Genomic DNA, 7,926 nt, shown 5'->3' with positions numbered 1-7,926 from the left:
CCAATTCGTTTCACATCCCCCCTATTACGCAGACTTGGCTCCCTCGAATCTCTCGGACTATTTGCTCCCCAATTTGAAGAAATGGCTGGCGAAAAAAAATTTTTATTCACACGGCGAAGTGATTGCAGAAATGAATGAATCCATTATTCCGTATTTGTATAATCCTAAAAGGAGACTATGTCGAGAAATAAAAAATGTTTACCCCGAACAATTAAGTGGTTTTCATTTTCGCACTGACTTTTCAAGCGGCTCTCGTATACTTGTGGTATAATTATGAGTAATGAAAGAAAATTAGCATAATTTCTCCCATCAAATTCAAAAACTTTAATTTTTAGTTAAGACACTCTTAGAAGAACATTGACTTCGCTGCAAATATTAAATTCGTCAGTTAGATAGTTTACCAAAATATCCTGCATTTGATACTTCGCTTTTTTATTCATAACAACTGTTATTACGAGCCATGCAGGAAACTAGTTTGGCAAGCTGTCATGGACTGACGTAACGTTAGCTGCTTTGTGCGATTATTTTTCAATTAAAAAATCTTGGCTATTTCAGTGACAGTTCACGTTCAAGGCTGAGTGCGTCGATGTACATACATATATATATACATACGTACATACATACACACGTGCATACATACATACATTCATACAAATATACTTACATACATACATGTGACGTACGTAAGTGGGTATTAAATGGTATTAGATTAGTGAAGACATACGAGTATTGCACTTGCGGCAATTCTACACAAACTTGTTGTGCTATGGGATAATGCTAACTTTGCGTTTATATTCATTTCCAATGTTTTACTAATAATATTAAATACGAGTTTATGTATAAATGTAACTCTATATGACGCGTGACGCAGTTCCTTTCATACAAAGTACGAGAACATACTTTTATATGGGCGATAAAGCCTAGTTCGACAAATTTCGTTAATAAACGCCTTTTTTATCATACGCCAAAGTCAATAATCTCGTTCCATTCCCTCAAATCTTTCGATGTACAAAATTAATCTTCCAATTTTGTTTCCGAATAACTATTTTACTAAACATAAAAATTGTTTTGAAGAACGAAAATTTTTTAGTTTAACCCTTGCACGCCCCATTGCTTGCCTGTTTGTACACTGCAGCTGCCTATTTCACAAGTGTCAAATATGATTGACATAGGCCGCCATTTGGAAAATTATAAACCTCCCGATGAGATGATTTGGAAGCTCAGTTTAATTTTAACGGAATTTGCATCGTGTTTGCAAACCTGACGAAGGGTGCTGATACGAGTACAAGAATGATATAAAAAAGATTGCGCCTATCAGAGAGTTCGTGACCTCACACTAGTCTAATTGTGCAGTTTTGCCCACCCTTTGCTCTTCGCAATAAATTTAGTGCATTTGATACACAAAACGCGAAATTTCTCCAATTTGGTGTTTGTGCCTTTTTTTGATTTGGAACTACCAAAACTGTAGGTTAAAAAAATTATATAATTTAAAACAAAAGTCTAGAAAGGGTTCCTCCTTACAGCAGTTCACCGGAAGAGAGCTGCAACACGGCGACGACAGGGCCTTGATCGCAGCTTGACTATCGGAGAAAATATTAATGTTTCCCTCCCATCAGCGATCCCTTAGCATTTTGCATGCTTGCAGGATTGCGAAGACCTGTGCTTGAAAAACGCTGCTCGTTTCCGGCAGTTTAAACGAGACCGAAATATTGGCTGATTTAGAGAACACTCCCGCGCCCACTCCAGATTGTATCTAGGATCCGTCAGTGAAAACAGAGGTACCTACATCCGTAACGACTCTCTCCTCTTTGCAATCTTGCCTGCTCGGAAAGATAGCCCTAGCACAACCTTCAAAACCCAGTTTGCGGATGGAGAGATCAGCGCGAAGTACAGAGAAGGAAGGGGAGATCTGCTTCAAGATGCTACTATGTCCTATAGGAAGTTGCCCCCAGAGGGCAATCTCCCTCAACCTAATAGCGCTCTGAGCAGCAGCTGTAAAGGGTTTTCCAATAAATGGTGTTATTCCCGTAAGAGATCAATGGTTTCGTTGCTTGTGTGGCCGGTAGCGCCGGCTTGTTGAAAATAAATCTTGTCCAGATAAATACCATCCATTTCCGGCCATAAAAAAATCGACGCTTATTTGTTTTTAAACAGCCGAAGATGCTCTCTCCCTTTCAATAATATTCGTAACAAAATCACATCGGTAAACAGATAAAAAGAAGCACAATGCAAGCGGTAGTTAGTATAGCAGTGATCTCGCACGCTGAATATTACTGGGTACTTCTTAGTCTTTTCAACATTACTCCCAGATTTTTTTTGAAGAAATAAACATTATACCATTATAACCAAGATGAGTGAGACTAATAATATGAGTGAGGAAAGCAGTGATGATTCTTCAATACGATTTATCAACAGAAATTCTGGGTTAAGGAGACGTTTATCGTTTTCCTCGGATTCATCGAATTGCAATAGTACTAGCCCAACAAACACATTGATTGGGAGGAAAAGAAGTCGTAATCCTGTTAAATGGACACGAAATTTACAAAAGCATAACAGGATAAAAGGGTTTTTTGTCAACAAAACGTTTGGAACAGTCTATCATTAACATAAAAGTAGCCGTCACAGGGTTTCCAGTAAATTGGCTTAAAATACGCTGGATAAAGTTAGAAAGGTCCAAACCCTATCTCATACAATTCAAATGTGACTATACTGAAGAAACAGAAGAAAATCTTTAGTGGTTTAGACCGCAAAGTTTGAAAAATATAGATCAGCCTTTATTATATCCTAAAGGCACAACTGTGACAAAAGAAAAATGGAGAGGCATGATGGACCTGCTAAAATTCATTCCTCCTGTTAAACACGATTACTAGAACTTGTCAACAAATCGAAATGACGAATCCTCGCATACAGGTGATGAAGAAAACATTATTCATAATATTGCTGAATCATCCCATTATTTTATAACCGAGCTTCCAACATTCATTTTTATGGAAAAGCTGTGATAAAAATGTATAATAACTAACTTTTTCTGTAATAAAAACTTAAAAATGAAAAGCCTAAATTTAACTTTATTACTTTTTTCAGTTGACAAATCGATTAATTGTTGGCTATTCTTTCTTATTAATTTTATATGCCGTTAGATGAAAGCTATATCTGCAATTCTGCATTCCACATTATATATTTGAATTCATATTATCAAAGGTATTTTTAAAAACAATATACAGGGTGGCTGATGAATTTTGCTACCTTAAGAAACTCAAATAACTTTTTTTTTAGTGTATGGAATTCAATTATTTTTTTTTCAAGTTGAAGGTCATTAAATTTTATTAAATGTAGCTTAACTAGTTTTAAAAATAATTGAATTTAAATGCCCCCCATGCTCGTTGACACAAGTGCGACATCTTAGTAAAAAGTTGTTCATTGCTGCTTTGAGAGTTGCGACAGGAATAGCCGCAATTGTTGCCCGAATGGATTGTTTTAGTTCATCCAAATTTGTTGGCTTTGTTTTATAAACTTCTTGTTTACATAAGCCCCACAAGAAAAAGTCAGGTGCAGTAAGGTCAGGCGACCTGGGGGGCCAACGAAATTCGGAGTTTCTTGAAATCAGTTTATTGGGAAATTTTCGTCGCAACTCTGTCATAACAGTCTGGGCTATGTGAGACGTTGCCCCATCTTGTTGAAACCACACAGAGTTGAAAGGAATTCTCTTTCGGCGTAGTTCTGGATAGAAAAATTCTTTCAGCATTTTCAAATAACGGTCTCCAGTAACCGTAACGGTGTGACCATTTTCTTCAAAAAAATAAGGCCCGACAATACAACGTGAAGAAACCGCACACCACACTGTCACGCGAAGAGGATGCAATTCCGTCTCGTGGAGTATCTGTGGGTTAGAAGTACTCCATATTCGACAATTTTGTTTGTTCACATTGCCGTTTAAATCGAAATGGGTCTCATCAGACATGAAAAGGCAGTTTAACATGTTTTGGTCTTCTTCCACCATTTGCAGGATCTTCTGGCAAAATTCCAAGCGAATCGGCAAGTCTGCTGCATTCAGTTTGTTAACCATTTGAATTTTGTAGGGAAATAAGTCTAAATCTTTGTGCATTATTGTTTGCAAAGACTGTCGGCTGACACCAAGTTGAGCAGATAAGCTTCTTGTTGAAACCCTTGGATTGCTTTGTATAGCTGCAGCTACAGCAGCGATCGTTTCCTCCGTCCGAACTGGTGGGTTTCGATGATAAGGCCTTCTTGCGACTGTTCCTTGCTCAGCAAAATTATTCACCAGTCTCATTATGGTCCATCTGCTCGGGGGATCGCCGCCAAACATCCGCCTGTACTCTCTCTGTACCAAAACTACGGACTCCAGTGCGTGATAGCGGCGGACTATCCAAATTCTTGTTTGCGTGTCCCAGTTATCCATTTTAATAAATTTTAAAGATCAATCTGCAAATTAAAACAAAAATGGAACAGATAACTTAAAAAGAAAAAAAGTTATTCAATTTTTTTTTGGTAGCGGCTTTCATCAGCCACGCTGTATTATATATTTGTCATCGCGCTTCTCAACTTTTCGTTTTATGGAGTTAATCGATGTGTGCACTGAGCGGCTCAATTAACAAAAATATATTAAATAACACATTTTTAATTAATAAATTAAATAACTAAATTTTTTTTTTGGGGTTTATTTTTGCGTATCCATAATGCATTAATACAGGTTTGACTGTACTTCACTAATTTTGCGCTGAACGATCATTGCCATGTGCCGCATTTATAAATTTTCTTTTTAAGAATACTCCAGAGGTTCTCCATTGGATTTAGATCTGGACTAACTGCGGGTCACTTCAGCACAAGAACATTTTTCGACGCAAAAAACTTCTTTGTCGATCAGTTTTGCCAACGCCAATAAATCTGAGTCGCTAGGGCCAATATAAAAAGTATCTAGAAAGTCGCTAACTCCATCAGGGGCGGATCCTAAATTTCATTCTGAGAGATAGATTTAAATATTTTATATTTACTTGAAATGAATTAAAAAGTAAGTAAGCTAGAGGATAGTAAACAATCAAGCCGATATCAATTCAATTGTTTCACGTACAGAACATAGTAAAATCCGGGGATTCCCCGACCGCATTGCTCTTATGTGATGAGTGGTAAAAATAATTTGGTTACTCATTACAATTGTGTGAAACAAGGTGTAATTGAATTGAATATATTTTATTATTTCCTAATACAACGTATGATTTTTGTTACTTTCATAACAAATTTTAAGGTAAAAACAAATTTAAAATTTGAATTATAGATCGATAATTTATCAACGATAACACACCAATAGGTAGTGCGTTATTTTACCTATAGTCAGTAAATTGTTACTCTAGGGTATGGAAGGTAAAGGGCATTCACGGGTAATCAAGTTGACAGAAAAGTATCTATTGCCTAAAACGATTTTGATTTGCTCTCCAAAAGTCGCCAGATAAGTCGCTAAATCATTTTTGTCATCAAAACTTTTTTTTTTGTCGCCAAAACTCAAGCAAAAGTCGTCAATTCTAGTGACAAAGTCGCTGAATTGGCAACACTGCTGTTGATACGTCCAAGAGTCACGGTGAAATACTTCTGCTATATTCAATAAATTAATATTCAAGTCTTCTACGTAATTGCTTGCGTTCATCTTATGCGAAATAAAACAAATAGGTAAAAGCACCCCAGGTCATAAGAGAGCCACCGTGAAAGTTTCGGGAGTTACGCGTTTGCCGTAGCTCGCAAATGTATCGCACCCTAAATACAAAAGGGTCACAACTCAAAATTTTCCACACTCGAGCTTGACTTGTTTACAGTAGGACAGAAAACAAACTATTTGACATATCACGCTGAAATTTGCCATGTAAGCTTATAGCAGTCCCACCAAAAAACAAAAAATTTATTTTTGCCATATGTCATCCGCGGACCGTTTTATTGATAGCGTCTCGTTCATATTTGAGCAGAAGGTACATTTTGAGTTGTGACGCTTTTGTATTTAGAGTGCGATATCTTCAAAACTTCTCACAGCCATCAGGCACATCGAGATGACATTTTTTTTTCAATGGTAAAAATGATGGATTGCCATTCATCAACCTAGAACTTATGATTAGCGCTATGTTTCGTGGTTTGATACTTTAAATTCGACTCTTCACTCAAAATTTGCTGTATTCTACTCTTCGTAATTTGGTTAGGGCTAATGTTTTTATTGGCAACCAACCGTCTCCGTATTCCTCTCTTATACCTGCCGTCAATCTTAGCCTTTGGACCAGTTCTTTTAATTTTTCCATATCCATCGGGATTCTTCAAAAAGTCGATTCACTTTTAGCGCAATGCTAACGCACTCCTCGGTAGATAGCTGCGCTCCTCTTGGCACAGTGTCCTAAAAAGTTATTTTTCCCGCATTAAAATTATTTATTTCGTAATGGAAAATTCTCAACTTACTTTAAGACATCTTTTAAATTTTGGAATGTGTAAAAAAATGTCTCACAATTGCGACAACAAGAAATAAAATCTTAACGAAAGCACTTGGCCCTTACAATTATTTCCTTCAAGAAACCCAATTTTCTTCTTCTTCAATATCTACAGAGATATTTATACATTAGCTTAGATACATAATTTCATTTTAATATTTAGGGCTATTACACATAAATTGTTATACATTCCTGTACAATATAATGAATAAATCTCATTCCATTGTTGTAATTGATTTTCTGTTGAGGTAGATATCCAACTTTCTGCCCATGGTTTTGGTGGTCTTCCTGGTCGTCTTCTTCCTTTTGGTATTCCATCTCGAGCTATTTTTATCAACCGATTGCTAGGGGCTCGTGTCACATGTTCGTTCCATGCTCGTCTTCGAGCACTTATGAATTTTACAATGTCGGTCACCCCTGTCTATGTTCTTATCACCTCGTTTCGTATATGGTCTAGTGTAGTTTTTCCAGCTATGGCCATAAGGGCATGCGCAGCAATTGTTTCGTTTTCATGTTTTCTGCACGAGCTTCTGCACCATAAATCAATATTGGCTTTACAATTGCTTTGTAGATTCGCATTTTTTTCCATGCTCAAAACTCAATTTTCAATTGAAGAAAATATTATGTAGCCATTTTAGAAGAAAAATTATGAAGTTAGTTTGTCGCATAAAGCTCTTTCGCTTAGTATACAAGCGGACTACCGCATAAACAAAGCCCTGTGATTTATTTTCGATGATAATCTTCACTTTACCAAAAGCCATTACTCTAGTAGAATGAGCCGATAACAGCACAACAATTTGTTTTCAATAAAGTAGATATTGAAAAAAAAGATGAACACAAATTTAGTCACATTCCTTCGAGCCGGATTTGAACCAGCGACCTATGGATTTCTACTTAGCATTTATCTTTCTACAGTCCACCGCTCTACCAACTGAGCTATCGAAGGTTACGTTAAGCCTGCTCGAATCTGGTTTATGCGGCGTGCTACACTAGTGAATAAGTATGTACAAGTGTGTGCGTAGGTATGCATATATGTATGTATATAAGTGTATTTTATTACTACATATATACCTTTTTCTGCTTTCATATGGCTTTTGCTTTTATGTGCATACGTATGTATGTTTGCTCGCATTTTCTTGTAGCTGCATTTCTTATCGGTGGCAAAAACGTGATTTTATTAAATTCGTAATTTTTTCGGTAGCTATCAAAATGTATACATACATACATACATATATGAAGGCAACCAAATATATTTTCGCCTATCAAACTCGCCACTATATTGGCAAACTACAAAATTTGATATAAGCAGAAACTGAATCGACTAATTGCATTCAAATTACAGTGGAATCCGTTTATAATGACATCGAAGGGAATCGACAAACACGTCATAATAAGCGGACGTCATACAAAGCATTTTGTGAAAAAAAAACATTTTTGCGTAAATATG

The 7,926-nt window shown here is 36.5% G+C and overlaps 1 non-coding gene across 1 annotated transcript; it reads right to left on the bottom strand.

Annotated features, from left to right (window-relative positions):
* Positions 1-7,331: 7,331 nt before the first annotated feature.
* Positions 7,332-7,425, bottom strand: Trnay-gua (transfer RNA tyrosine (anticodon GUA)). Its single transcript has 2 exons — positions 7,389-7,425; positions 7,332-7,367 (listed from the first exon to the last, which is right to left on the bottom strand). It is a non-coding gene; the product is annotated as a tRNA-Tyr (tRNA).
* Positions 7,426-7,926: the final 501 nt, after the last annotated feature.

The sequence above is a fragment of the Anastrepha ludens genome, chromosome 2 (genome assembly GCF_028408465.1).
Source record: "Anastrepha ludens isolate Willacy chromosome 2, idAnaLude1.1, whole genome shotgun sequence".
Taxonomy (NCBI): Eukaryota; Metazoa; Arthropoda; class Insecta; order Diptera; family Tephritidae; genus Anastrepha; species Anastrepha ludens.
The sequence above is the reverse complement of the archived record's forward strand: the minus strand, read 5'-3'. Positions and strand labels throughout refer to the sequence as shown.